This window comes from Phyllostomus discolor, chromosome 3 (assembly GCF_004126475.2).
Source record: "Phyllostomus discolor isolate MPI-MPIP mPhyDis1 chromosome 3, mPhyDis1.pri.v3, whole genome shotgun sequence".
NCBI lineage: Eukaryota > Metazoa > Chordata > Mammalia > Chiroptera > Phyllostomidae > Phyllostomus > Phyllostomus discolor.
Window position 1 is genome coordinate 103750817 of NC_040905.2, and position 13251 is coordinate 103764067.

Sequence of the window (13251 nt, forward strand, 5' to 3'; positions counted from 1 at the left end):
TGATGATGATGATAATACCATTCTTTTCAAAGATAAGGACTTTCAATATGACAAACCTAAATGGGACTCCCACCTTAGCCAGCTTAGACTCAACAAATCGCTTGACAATTGTGAATTTCAGTTCCCTTTTTTACAAAATGAGGGTAATTATTCTGAGATGGAAAGCTATATTTGTATGCAGCTTCAAGGAAACAACGTATAGAAAACTGTCTTGCACAGAATCCAAGATCCCATTGTCTCAGAAGAGCAAAGTCCCCATTAGTCAGGGACCCACAACACATATGCATTCACAGTTTCCTGGTCTTCCCTTAGACGTGAACTCTGAAATTCCTGTTACCATGGAATACTCACTAGGTCAAAATGGCCTTTCTTGGAGACTATATTTCTAAATGTCCCTAAGAAATACCTTTTTTTAAAATATATTTTATTGATTATGCTATTACAGTTGTCCCATTTCCCCCTTCACTCCCCTCCACCCTGTACACCCCTCCTACCCACGTTCCCCCTCTTAGTTCATGTCCATGTGTCATACTTGTGAGTTCTTTAGCATCTACATTTCCCGTACTATTCTTGCCCTCCCCCTATCTATTTTCAACCTACATTCTATGCTACTTATTCTCTATATCTTTTCCCCCTCTCTCCTCCTCCCACCCCCCTGCTGCTAGCCCTCCATGTGCCCTCCATTTCTGTGGTTCTGTTCCTGTTCTAGTTGTTTACTTAGTTTCTTTTGGTTTTGCTTTAGGTGTGGTTGTTAATATTTGTGAGTTTGCTGTCCTTTTACTATACATGTCTTTTCTTTATCTTCTTTTCTTAGATAAGTCCCTTTAGCATTTCATAAAATAAGGGCTTGGTGATGATGAACTCCTTTAATTTGACTTTATCTGAAAAGCACTTTATCTTCCCTTCCATTCTAAATAAGAGCTTTGCTGGATAGAGCAATCTGGGATGTAGGTCCTTGTCTTTCATGACTTGGAATATTTCTTTCCAGCCCCTTCTTGCCTGTAAGGTCTCTTTTGAGAAATCAGCTGACAGTCTGATGGGAACTCATTTGTAGGTTACTGTCCCCTTATCTCTTGCTGCTTCTAGGATTCTCTCCTTCGTTTATACCTTGGCTAATGTAATTATGATGTGCCTTGGTGTGTTTCTTCTTGGGTCCAACTTCTTTGGGGCTCTCTGAGCTTCTTGGATTTCTTGGAAGACTGTTCCCTTTGCCAGATTGGGGAAGTTCTCCTTTATTATTTGTTCAAATAACTTTTCCACTTGTTGCTCCTCCCCTTCTGGTACCTCTATAATTCAGATGTTGGAACGTTTAAAGGTGTTCTGGATGCTCTTAAGCTTTTCCTTGATTTTTCGAATTCTTATTTCATCATGCTTTCCTGCTTGGTTGATTCTATCTTCCTTCTGGTCCACTGTATTGTTTTGAGACTCAGATTCCTTCCTTTCACTATTGGCTCTCCTCCGCGTATCTTCCTGCATCTCTTTTATGGTAACCTGCATCCTTTCATCTAAATTGCGCCCAAAGTCAACCAGTTCCATGAGCTTTCTGATCACCAGTGTTTTGAACTGTGCATCTGATAGATTGGCTATTTCTTGGTCGCTCAAAAGGATGGGTCCTGGGGGACTGATCTGTTGGAAACATGTCTTATGTCTTTCCCTGTCTCTCCTATTTTTTTTTCCCCGGTCTGGTCGCTCTTGTTACGGTGGGGGGCGGAGCCTTAGGTGTTCACCGGGGCTGGGCACCCCAGTCGCTAGATTGTGACATTATATGTGGGGGCGGGGGCGGGAGGGAACAATGGCGGCAGTTCCGTTCTCCTGGGCTCAGACACTTCCTTGGGATCCTGGGCTGCGAGCTCTGCCCTGGTCCACAATCACTGCCCGACTGGTTCCCCCAGCTACTGCTTGCGTACTCAGAGATCGCCGCTGCGTTCTTGCGCCCCAGATGGCTGTTGCACCGATTTTGCACCAAATTTCCCCCGACCTCCGCACGCCACCGACCAGCGCCAGCCCCGCACCTGCCCGGCTCGTCGTCCCCTACCAGTCTGGATGTACAGGTCTACTTCAACTTCTTGGCTGTCCGACTTCCATTCAGATAAATCCTCTGACAGTTCTGAGTGATATTGTATCTGTAAATTATTGTTGTTCTATTCTTGGTTGTGCAAGGAGATACGGTGGGTCCACCTATTCCTCCATCTTGCCGGAAGTCTCGATTTAAAATTTTTTAAAAAAGAAAAAATGAAGGAAACTATTTCTCTGACCAGGAATATGCCCGTGAGACCAGGTTCCAGTAGATCTCCATCATCACGTCCCTGTACAGGTCCTTCTGCGCAGGCTTCAGCTGCTGCCACTCCTCCTGGGTGAAGTCCACAATCACATCCCTGAATGCCACTGGTCCCAGGGCCTTCGTGGTCAGTGGCTGGATGGCAATCCTTCCAGTGCCCATTGTGACTGGGGAAAAGGCAGGCTCCGGGAAACTCGAGGAAAAAGCTAGCCATCCTTAGCCCAACCAGAACCGAAGGCAGCGTCCAGAGCTCCTGCTCCCATTCAAAGTACCGTCTTTTGAGAACCTCAGTCGGCCACTGGGCAGTCACCCAGGCAGCTCAGCTCGCTCCCTGCTGCTGTCCAGTTTCAGGTCCCCTCCTAGAGCTCTGAGGCGCCAAGGTGGGCCAGGTCCGGGAAATCACGAGATAGCATATTTGGGAGGTGGACGAGAGGAGAAATACCTTAAAATTGCCTTAAAGGTACTTAAAAAGATGTGTCCCTGATTTTCCAAGACAATCTTGATTTCATGTCACTGCCTATTTTCCAAAAAGCCCAATTTTTAATACATAATGTCATACTTATTTCAATACTTCCAGTATGAAGATAGTTATAAGTCCAATCAATCAATCAATCAATCAAGGGAAATGGGTAAAACCTGGGTTTAGTTATTAGCTTTGCAGGATGTGCCTAACATAAATGGAAATGGTACAAGCACCACATCAACTGTGAGGCTATCTCAACTGAGCCTCATTCCAGAGACAGGAATACTCACTGCCCTCACTACCACCATTGACACAACCACCACAGGACACATTATCACCCATCATACCTCCCCTGCATAGATAAGTCACCAAAGATTTGGACAGCTCTAGGGATTCATGGTGTAAAGAAAGATAGGGAAGACTTTCCAGCTAAAATAACTAACAGTGTGTGTTAAAACCACCAGCGGCTGAGAAGCTAAAGAAATTAATTTGTCTTTGTTAAATTGGCAGCATACTTCAAAGGTGTTGATGAATCAGCTGCTCCAGACACCTTTGATCTCCAGGAAAGAATCTGTGTATCCATGTGGAGATTAACAGTCCCCTCCAGCTACAAACTAGCCAGGCATGCTGCCTGCCTTCTCTGGCAATTTTAGGCTGGCAGTGCCCTACCAGCCCCCAGTAGAATCAACCCCAGATACTCCGAAGACTTAGTTGAAAAATAAGGTGAAAAAATTCAGTCTGTTCTCAATTTTCTGTGGTATTACAAAATGGGAAGCATAGAGGTGTCTCTGGAGAGGCAGAACTACCACTTATCAGTTGGGGAAACTCTTTAATCTCCCTGAGCCTCAATCTTCTCACCTGCGAACTGGGCACACTTCTTTTCAAGGTTGCCACAAGCATTAGAAGACCTTGTGTATGTGTATGAAGCAGGAGTCAGCAAACTTTCTGAAAAGGGCCAGATAGGAAATATTTTAGGCTTTTCAGAGTCATAGAGTCTCCATCCCAACTACTGAACTCTGCCACTGCAGCACTAAAGCAGCCACAGACAGCACATGCAGGAATGGACATGACTGTGTTTAATAACACTTTATTTATAAAACAGGTAGCCAGCAACCGGCCCATGTGTGCTCATTGTTGGCTCCATTGCATGAAGCCCTATGTCTACACATGGAAGACAATAAATGATAGCCATGAGGATAATGATGATAGCAGTTCTGATGAATGCAGAAGATCCACGGACCAGTCATCTGTTGGGCACCTCTGTGTCCAACCACTGCTAGATACTGAGGGAGAGAAAGAGCAGGCAGATAGGTGAAGCCCCCACCTTCGAAGCACACCATTTTCACACACCAAGTCAGTCGTGGGTGCAAGAAAAGATATCAGAAGGATGACTTTGAAGTCCTGTGACTCCATAATATTTTAAACAAAAGGGCAAAGTCCCATGGTAAGGTCTGATTCATCAGAGTGAGTGAGTGTGTGTGTCTTTCTGTGTGTGTATGTGTTTGTGTGCGTGCAGCAGCCTTGGCTCAAAATTCATGCCAAGCCTCTGCTGTGTCAGACAGCAACACATCTCGGATTGGTGCAAAGCAGTAACACAAACTCAGATTCTCTTTGCAAATGCCCCTTTTGGTGTTGATGCTGTTTCTGGAGTCAAGAGGAGTAACCAGGGATTTGACTGTTAGAGACCCCCTGTTGAAGCTATTGCCAATATAAGGAAATAAGCACAAATGAAAGAGAGTGAATTGGATTAATTAAGGACATTATCACTTGCTCTGTTTAATTACCTCCAAACAGCCATTCCCTAAATGCTGTCAGGAGATGTTAACAAGTGTGCCCAGAAAATAAAATGGAAGGGTCAAATGATTTTAGGAAACACCCCTTCTTTGTGACTCACAACTGATATTAGCCTGTTAAAGACTCCTCTGAATTTTGAATCTGGGAATCCCATGTAAATGTATTACCTTGGGTGGCTGGATCTGAGGTCAGGCAAACCTGAGTTTTAATCCCCAACCTGATGCCAGCTATGTCATCTTGGACATGCTCCTTTAACCACTCTGTGCCTCAGCTTTCATCATCTGTGAAATGGGGATAATGAAAATACCTATTTCACTAAGTTGTTACAAGGGTAAAATTAGATAATGCGTGTGGTTCACCTGGTGCACTTCCTATCTATAGTGAGGACTTTAAAGGTATTGATTATTTTCCAACTTCATTTGACCACATTAGCATCTAAAGTCAGCAGATTTGGTTAGAGTTTGAACAAAGCAGGAGCAATTGGGGAGAGGTGAAATGTGGTGCCTTAAAGAAGGAAGTCCTTTACAGCCAGTGTTCTTACAGGCTTGTAGCAGAATATTTGGTGAGTAAATGTTTAGCACCTAATAAGTGCTAGATGCTTATGGGGTCATGGGGTCAGCAAGCTGAATGTGATCCCTGCCCATTTGGAACTTAGAGTTGAGTGGTTTTCCTTTGACTCCACAGCCCATGAGTCACTTCTAGGAGCCACTGGCCCCTTGTGCTCCAGGCAAATGGAAGCCAGCTTTCTTCCAAGGCTCTGAATATCACAGGCAAAAGCCTTGAAGGCCAACACAAGCCTCAGGCTAAGAAACAAAGAGCTGCCAGCATCCTTGTCTCTGGGCTCATCAGTCCAGAGGAAGCTGGTGGCAGCCAGTCCCAGCAGAGGACAAACAGCCTGCAGGGGACGTGTTTCTGGTCAAAGCTGTAGGCTTCAGAGCTCATTAGCACCAGGCACCTGGAAGCCTGCCAGCTCTAGGGTCCCTGGCGTGGCCCACTGCATTGCCAGAAAGCCTCCTCTGATTCCAGCACCGAGCGTGGAAAGGTCCTGCCTCCTTGGCCCCTGACCGCTTAATCAATAATAACTTCAGAGAGGGAGAGAGAGAGACAGGCAGCTGGAAAGGCAGATCCCCTTCTCCTTCTCCCTCTCCCCCTCCACTCCCCCTCCCTCTGGGATGCTGAAAATAGCCTAATTAGATTGTCCCCCTGCTTGGGTACCATGGAGATAGCAGCACAGAGGCTGTGACAGCTTTCACACACCCTGATGGAGACACAGGACCCCAGAGCTGCAGTACCAGGGAAAAGGGGATGTCACAAGGCAGCCATGACAGGCAAGTGGTTTAAGTATAGAAGAAGATGCTTGCAAAAGCACTGAGGAAATACAACAGTGGACTCCTGCATGATGCTGAGGACAAGTGCAGTGCTAACCCCCACCTCATTCTCTGTGACCTGGTTTCTGCATCCAACAAACACTTAGCAAGCACTTACATAAGATGTGTGTGGTGGGGAGGGGAGCCAGCAGGTTAAACACAAGTGTGTTGAAAGTTTTCTCATTATTTATTTGAGATGCGTAAATTTCACTTCAAAGGTCTCATCTCCCATTGTTTTGTTCCTCCCACTCACTGTGCTGTGGCCATACCAGTGTTCTGCCTACGCTTTAATCACATAAGCCTGTCCCTACTTCAGGGCCTTTGCACTTGCTCTTCACCTTCCTTCCCAGATTTTCCCATGGCTGAGTCTTCTTCATCATTTGGGTCTCCTCTCAAAGGTCACCTCCACAGTGAAGGCCACCCTGAACACCTGTCTAAGGTGCCCCGTCTTTTCACCCCACCATGGCACATTCTGTAATATTATCATACTACTTCTTAGAAATGATCGCCAACTAAATTAATCTTGTGTTTACTGCCTGTCCACCTGCACAAGAATGTAAGTTGCACTACGGCAGGCACCTCGCCTTTCTACTTTTACTGATGCCCATATTAGGTGCTCGATAAAAATACTTTTGGAAGAAATGAACAAGAATATCTTAGGAAGGGGGAATTCATTCAAGCAGAAACTTGACAAGTATATTTATTCAACTAGCATTTCTTAAAGGCCAGATATTTGATGAAGAAGGTGTCTGATTCCAATAATTCTGGATTCTGAGATTTTACAGGTTAATAAGTAAAGATTCAGACTCAAAAAAAACCCCCCAAAACAATAATGATTTTCTAGTCATATGATTCTACATAACTGAGGTCTCAGCTAAAATTCTCTCTCATTCTAATGATTGCATGTGCTGAGTAGCCTGTCTAAGGGACAGTTCTAAGAATGTATAATACTACTGATTCTGAAGCTAAGATTCTATGAGCCCAGGACTCTGTCATCCAAGTATAATATTCTATTGTCTACCATAGGGGATCTTAACATGGAGGCTTGTGAGCCAAATGTGACCCATTAACACACTTTTTTGACCTCCTCAATGTCACCTGCAAAGTGCTCCTTTAATATTAACTTATTGCCAATATTTGAAACTTGAGATGCTTCACCTCTTAAAAATTAGATTTCTGGCCTCTCCTTTGTCATGGAAGGAAAAAAACAGCCATGCTGAGCATTCACTCCCACCAGGCAATGATGGGGTGCAGCTGGGTGCACCTGCCTCTTCTAAGCAAGACCCAAGGCCTTCTGCTTACCATCTTACATCCAGGTGTTCCACTGTACGCCCTGGCTGTGTGGCCCTTGCAGGCATTCAAGCTTTCAACCTTGGATCTGAGGATCCGGATCCTGCGATTTTGAACCTATGTTCCAGCGTGTGTTTGAGACTCTTGCAAACTCAGTATCAGTAAGTAAAGGTACAGAAGAGAATCTGTTGCTGCATTGTAGCCAGATTCCCCAGAGCCTTCTGATTCCAGCTTTGGCCCTTCAGTCTTCCCCACATCCTCTGGTGTTGGGGAACACCAGAATAATCTAGGAGACAGGGACAATGGAGGAGAAAATGAGATCCTTGCAGCATGAGCCTTCCTGCAAATAAAGACTCACCCCTCACCCCCACCCCACCTCCCACAAGGGTGTAACCCGATCAGGGCCTGTGCATTCTCATCTCCTTGCCTTTGCTCCTGCTGACTTATCTCCTAGAATGTCCTTCTCAATCTCTTCCAGACATTCAAGACCCAGATCAAGTCTCATCCCCTCAGCAAGGCCCAGGGGTTCAGAACCCAGCTGAAAACCAGACTTCCTGGAGTCTACAACTCCAAGATCCTCCATCTGCAGCTGGGAAGTCTTGAGCTTAACCTTTCTGTGTCCCAGTTTAATTCATTTGTGAAGCAGGATTATAAATAGCACCTACCATGAGTTTTGAGACATTTAAATGAGAAAAAAACACACAGAGACACACATCCTTGGAACGGGGCCTGGGACATAGTAAATGCCCACTAAGTGTTGTTTAAAGCCTTCCCATCTGCACAAGGCATCTTCTCTGATTTACAAAGGCTTTGAACTACTGATTGTTGGTTATAAGCTATCTTGTGTTACTCACTTACTGTTTTATGGATATCTAATAGTCATTGTATTACATTTGTTTAGTCAGTCATCAGACAATTCTTAAGGCACTATCTTAGCTGAAGTCCCACAGAAGATTTGAGTGCAATGGTTTATTTGGGAGATGATTCCAGAAAGTCTCTGTAGAGGAGTGGGGATGTGATATGGGGGAAGGATGTGTTAATTCGAGCAGGTTACCACTGACACAACTGGGACGTATTCACAAGGGGGATCTCCAGGAATGGGTAAAAAAAATGTCTGAGTGCTACAGCCAAGGAGTAAGGAAGCTACACTGTGAATCCTGCAATGCCTGTCTTTATTTAACATATGACTTAAGTATTATTTATTCACTAAAGTTTCCTACAGTGTTAAGTCCCTGGTACCTCCATCCTGCCCCATTCACATCCCAGGCATGCTCCTGTGGCCAGAGAAAGCTGGTAGGAGGAGAGTCAAAGGGCCTTGCAAGTAGGAATTGTGCAGCTTGTATGGGAAAGGGAAAGCAAAGGACCAAGGGCAGGGTACCAACAGTGTCTGCTGTGGTCATCTCCAAGTGCCAGGCACTGGGAATACTAAGACACTGCTCCTTCTGTTGTGGAATTTAAAAAAAAAAAGACATATCAGCAAGTATGTACAATAAGAATCGCAAGAGCAGAGAGAATACAGGGCTCAAGAGGGGTGTGAGGGATGGCGACGCAGTTCTGTGGGAGGGCAGGGCAAAAACAGCTACAGAGAAGAAAGATAAACATGGGCAAAGGGATGCAGGCTGATGTGCAAGGAATGGGGATCAGATCTGCATGGGCCATGTGAGTGCTGAGGCTAGGGAAGTGTACAGGAGGCAGGCCGTGTTTAAAAGCTTGGGTTCTCCCCTTGCTGGTGTGGCTCAGTGGTTGAGCGCCGGCCTATGAACCAAAGGGTTGCCAGTTCAATTCTCAGTCTAGGGCACATACCTGGGTTGTGGGCCAGGTCCCCAGTGGGGGGCACTCAAGAGGCAACCACACAGTGATGTTTCTCTCCCTTTCTTCCTCTCTCCCTTCTCCTCTCTAAAAAATAAAATAAATAAAATCCAAAAAATAAAAATTGAAAAAATAAAAGCTTGGGTTCTTGTGTGGACTTTGCTACTGCGACAGTAGGCTTCTGTGTCTAGTGTCTTACCATCAGAATGCATGAGGTGGGAAGCTTCCTTTACTTAACTTTTGCTAATAAGATACTTTTTTCTCCTCTCATGGAAATGAGAGGAAATAAAGACACAAAAGTTTGATTTCTCACCCTAGGGCCATGGAAGACCCTTGTATTTTTGAGCAATGGAGAAATGTGATGTTACTGGGACCCTAGGCACCTCTAGTTGAGTGGGGAAAAAAGCTGGAAGAGGCGAGAACAAAGGCACAGAGACAAATGTGGTGGCTGTGGCAATACACACGAGCAAGAGATAAAGAGCACTGGGCTGGGATAGCTGAGAAGAGGAGGCTGATAGGGGAGATGTGCAAGATATAGGAACTACAGGACTGAGGCCTATTGGGTGTAGAGGTGTGGGAAGATGGCAGAGTCTAGGGTGAGTCCCCATTCCCTGACTTAGGGAACTAGGTGGTGGTAGGAGCCATATGCTGAGACCCATAAAAGAAGAGGATAGGCTGGTGTGAGGCAAATAATGAATTTCCTTTTGGATGACTAATGGACTCTCAAGCACATATTTGGCTACATGAGTCTATAGAGTTCATGAGAGAGAATTCAGAGTGGTAGATAGAAGTTCTTTGAAGACAAATACTTGGTCTGTGTTGTTTATCGTATTATCTCTAGCATCTAGAATAGACTGGCACGTGAATAGTACCCCATTAATATCTGTTGGTCGAATGAGGGAATGACTTGGGGGATTCCTCCACGTGGAGATGGCCCTGAGGGAACAGGTATGCAGAAGGCATGCAGGGTGACAAAAAGAGAGCTATAGACATCTACAGTTAGAGACAGGCAGGAAAAGTGTATCCTGAGCTGGACAGTCTGAGAGGTGAGAGAGAAACAGAAGAGAAAGAAGAACATGAGAACTGAGGGAGGGGTGCATTTCAAAGATCAGAGGATGGTCAATAGAGTCAAGCCTGAGGCGTAGCTGAGTAAACTGGAGGGAGAGTCCATTTGACCATGGGTAGCTATGTCCCCCTCATGTGCAGGTTCCCAGTTCTTCCATCACAAAGTCTAATGCTGTTCATTTTCTTATTTCTTGCCTCACTGAGCATCCAACAAATATTTATTAAGCACTTATTGTGAGTCAGGCATTGCACAAGGTACTGGCAATGAATGCATTAAAGAACAAGACATGTAAAAATTTTTGATGAATGAATGAATGAATGAATGAATACATCAAGTGTCCAAATGACTTGCAAAGTCCTTGAGGACCGAACTCTGAGTCATGCTTCATTGGCATCATCTTTGCCCTTAGACACAAGTCGGAGAGATAGAGGAAGTGCTCGATAAATATTGACCAAGTGTCACGGGTCTGACTGCTATGTTGATAGTGGGGGGAGGGAACAGAGTAGGACCCTTCTCCTCCCCCGAGTCTCTCTCCCTGTTGATGGTTGGTGGTTTGACCTCTCCCCTTCCAGGTTTAGAGACCAAGCCAAGAGGCAGTTGCTCAAAGCAAATCATACCCACCCAGGTTGCTGAGGTCACTCTGGCCCCTCCCTTGGGGGTGTGGGGAGGAAGGAGACAGTCTGGCAGGCTTATTTTCTTCCCTTCAAATGATGCAAATGCTCAAATGTGAGTCTCTTCTTTGCACAGATGATATGCTAGCTAATAAAAGCTTGTCTGAAATCAGTCTCTCAGAGCGTGTGCGTGTGTGTGGCTTCACTGCCCATCTGTAGCCTGAGCTTCAGGAAGACATATGCCTTTGTGGGTGACTTTGCAATCTAAAAGGACTCCAACATTCTGGGCTCAAGTCTGAAATAAGAGCCTCCCACTGCTTCAGACCTTCCCCTGCTCACAAACCGAGGTCACCCAAGAACCGACATGTGGTGGCAATGCTTTCCAAAACAGGCAGTAGTCCCTGGGACGCTGGTGCCCAAGGGACAAAGTATCTGTTTGCTCTGAACAAACTGTTCTTCGTCCTTCTTCTTCTTCTGGTAACAGCTCCTCCCCTCCCCTACTCTCCAGCCATGGGGTCAGTGGGGCCCATACCCATGCCCTTGGGCAAATGACCTAACTTCTTTGACCCTCATTTTCCTCATTGGCAAAATTGGCATCTACTAATTTGGTACTTGCATAGTGCAAGATGACCTAGCACAAAATAGGTGCTTCATAAATGTTGGTTGTGCTTCACCCACACCCCTAGCCACTTCTCCCTCTACATTCCCCCTGCAGCTAATCTCATCTGTGTTGTAACCTTCTAAAACTCCCAAATGTACATAAGTCTCCAACACTGATCTTTCTTTTGAACTCCATTTTCATCTGCCCAACACCTGACTTGGAATCTCTGTCTGGATGTCTCTCAAGCATCCCCAATTTAGCAGTGCCTCAAACAGAGCACACCTTCCCCCACCAACTCCACAAACTAGTCACTTTCACTTTAAGAGTGGCAACTTCATTCATCTCAATGACCCAACCCAACCCAACCCAAAAATGCAGGAGGCATCCTCAATACCTCTCTCTCCCATCATCATAACTAAAACATCACCAGGTTCTGTTGATTATATTTCTTGAGACTATCCCATTTTCAACAACTCTTCCATCCTGCCCTAGGCTCAGTTTGTATCATTTCTCACCTGGATGACTGTGTCAATCCACTCTAGACCAAGCCTCTAGAGATATCTTTATAAAATGTAAATCTGGTCAAGTCATTCCCCCTGCATAAAGCCTTCCAGTGGCTTCTCGGAGCTCTTAGAATGAAATCGAAACCTTTACCTTACTCCTCTCCCCCCAAAAAAGCATGACCTTGTCCAGCACAGCCCTCTGGCCTCACCATTGACCACTGGTGACCCTTGACCCTGAATTTGAAGATATGGAACACACTGACTTAGCCATTAGGCAACCTAGCTCCTGGCTCCCGAACTATCATGGGCTTCCTGTTAAGCCTTGAACCCATGACATCCCTCCTCTGGATCTCTTTAAAATGGACAAGTTGGTCACTAAGGACCCTTCCAGATCTGTCAAAAGCTGGGCTTTTCCCTATAGCCCATTTGATGCGGGCTTAAGGAAGAGACCCATAGTCCTCTTCTCCAATACCTTACGAACATTATAAAGCAGAGAACATGCGAAACACCTCCAGCCTCCCTGCTTTATTTCTTGCAAATACTGTGTTCCCCCAGGACACCTATGTAACAGTAGTCATGAAGAACACATGGCCAGCACATGGCTCTTCCAACAACCATTCATTTGTCTTGCCACACAAAACATTACAAATGTTATAACTTCTGATTTCTATTTGTTGTTGTTAGTGGTGTTTGCAAGTTGCTTTTATGCCCTTTGCCTCATAATAGAGTTTTTCTTGCCTTTTGAGCAGGTTGGGTTTTTGTACATGGCCAAAGCAACTAATTCTTTGAAATAACAGCATTTGAGAAGTTTGGAATCCCATTAAGCTTAGGGAGTAGAACAAAGGCTTTGAGGGCAGAAAGATTCAAGTCTAAATCTGGATTTGGCCATTTTGTAACTTACATAACAGGGAGAAAAAAAGGGTCATATTCTTCCCATGTGTGAAACCCTTCTACTGTTGCATAGTGACTTTGGGCTGAAGTTGCAAGTTATTCCCATGGTGTTTAAGACGCTGCATGATCTGGCTGCCTACTACTAATCTTACACCACACCCCTCCCACCTCTCTCTGCTTCAACCACACTGGACTTCTTGCTCCTGAAATCTTTCCCATTTGAAAGTTCTTGAACATGCTGGAATGGCAAACCCTTGCCAATACCAACTAGTCCTTTAGATTCCACTAAATGTTATTCCCTTAGGGACACTATCTTTGATGGTCTCCCCATCCCCAAAGCTCAACCTAGTGTCCCTCTTAGGTGCACTCAAAGCAACCTCTAATTCAATGTCTATAGCCTTGAATATCCTTACTGTCATGAATTACTTAATCAAGAATGTATTGTTTTAGCCTACCTTTCCACTAGAGTATCAGCTCTATGAAGACGAGAACTAACTGATGGTCTCCCAGGCCATCGCCAGGTCCTAGCACAGTGCCTAATGTACAGATTTTTATCAAAAGCATGAATAAGTGATTTG

The 13251-nt window shown here is 45.2% G+C and overlaps 1 protein-coding gene and 1 long non-coding RNA gene across 2 annotated transcripts in view; both read right to left on the reverse strand.

Moving 5' to 3' along the window:
* SHISA9 (shisa family member 9) overlaps positions 1-13251 on the reverse strand; it is a 288724-nt gene that overhangs the window by 181612 nt on the left and 93861 nt on the right. The gene's annotated exons all lie outside the window — the stretch shown is intronic.
* LOC118499566 lies at positions 171-5628 on the reverse strand. Its single transcript, XR_004902061.1, has 2 exons — positions 2721-5628; positions 171-406 (listed from the first exon to the last, which is right to left on the reverse strand). It is a non-coding gene; the product is annotated as an uncharacterized LOC118499566 (long non-coding RNA).